This window comes from Dasypus novemcinctus, chromosome 13, assembly GCF_030445035.2.
Source record: "Dasypus novemcinctus isolate mDasNov1 chromosome 13, mDasNov1.1.hap2, whole genome shotgun sequence".
NCBI lineage: Eukaryota > Metazoa > Chordata > Mammalia > Cingulata > Dasypodidae > Dasypus > Dasypus novemcinctus.
This window is the reverse complement of record NC_080685.1, coordinates 88,250,186-88,251,844: the sequence shown is the minus strand read 5'-3', so window position 1 is coordinate 88,251,844 and position 1,659 is coordinate 88,250,186. Positions and strand designations below refer to the sequence as shown.

Below are 1,659 nucleotides of genomic sequence, written 5' to 3'. Positions count from 1 at the left end.
ATGGTGAAAGCTAAGGATGCCCACTGGCACCACTGTTATTCAACATTGAACTTGAAATTTTACCTGCAGTTAGGTAAGAGAAAGAAATAAAAGACATCCAATTTGGAAAAGAAGTAAAACTTTCACTATTTGCAGATGAAATGATACAGAAAGTCCTGAAAAATCTACAACAAAGCTATTAGAGCTAATAAATGAATTCAGCAAAGTGGCAGGGTACAAGATCAACACCCCAAAATCAATAGTGTTTGCTAGGCACAGAGGTTTTTGGGGGCCAAGAGTCCAAATGGTGTCTGTATGATTTCTGGGGGTCCCTGCATGGGGCCTCAGCCAAACGTAAAAGATGACAACAGCAGCAGGCGAACTGTTGAAACCGCAAGAGGTTGAAGAGGGAAAGGAGAAGGTGATTTGAGCCACTTTCAAAGCAGTATTCAAGCAGAATGCAAATATAAAATACAAAACTATTCAGGATGCCCCTGAAGAGGTTCATAACTGCGACTTTAGGAGAGACTTGAAAGAGAAACAGAGAGCTGATGCAAGAGGAAAAAAAATAGGGATTGCCCAACCCGAGATCATACAGCCTCTTCCTCAGTGTCAAAGAAGCCTCAGGTAGACCATATTCCCGCTTCCAGCCTCAATGCAGATGATGCTTTAACAGATGAGGAAGATGAAGATGAAGTTTTTGAAGAGGAGAGTGATGATGATAATACTGCATATATGAAGTTCTTGCAGAACTGGAAAAATTTTAGAAAGAGCAAACTGAAGAGCAGGCCAGGAAGAAACAAGAACAAAAAGCTGAAAAAGAGAGGATTCATATGGAACACATAAAAAGTGGAAAACCACTCCTTAAGCTCATGGCCCATCCCAGCCTCAGGCCAATTTCAAAAGTAAAAGAAGGTGGGATGATAATATTGTCTTTAAGAACTGTGCAAAAGGTGTAGATGATCAGAAGAAATGCAAAAGATTTATAAATGATATGCTGCAATCTGAATTTCACAAAATATTCATGGAGAAATATATTAAGTAGTACATTTTATGTGCTTAATTATTAAAAGACTAAAATGTGAAGGGTCGTTCTGGCTTATTTTAATTTGTGATACTTTGATAATGAATTTGGGAATTGACTTAGCACTATTTCCATTCTTTGAATGTCCCCAGACATACGTTTCCTTTTTTTTTTTTTTTTATTATGGGAAAAGGGAATCTAGCTTGTAATAAATACTTTAAAAAGTTTAATATCCCCCCCAAAAAAAACCTAGTGTTTCTCTATACTAGTAATGAGCAATATGAGGAGGAAATTGAGAAAAAATTCCATTTACAATAGTAACTAAAAGAATCAACTATCTAGGATTAAATTAAATCAAGGATGTAAAAGGACTTGTATACAGAAAACTACAAAACATTGTTAAAAGAAATCAAAGAACTAAGAACATTCTGTGTTCATACTAAATATCATTAAGATGTCAATTCTTCTCAAAATGATTTACAGATTCATTGCAATCCCAGTCAAAATTCCAACAGACTACTTTGCAGAAAAGGAAAAGCAAATTGCCACTTTTTTGGAAAGATAAGGAACTCTGAATAGCCAAAAAACATCTCTAAAAATAAGAACAAATTTGGAAAACTCACAATTCCTGACTTTAAAGTATTTTACAAAGCTAC

General features: G+C 35.4%; 1 pseudogene; it reads left to right on the top strand.

Moving 5' to 3' along the window:
• Positions 1 to 315: 315 nt before the first annotated feature.
• Positions 316 to 1,024, top strand: LOC101423923 (spliceosome-associated protein CWC15 homolog pseudogene; annotated as a pseudogene).
• The last annotated feature ends 635 nt before the right edge of the window (positions 1,025 to 1,659 follow it).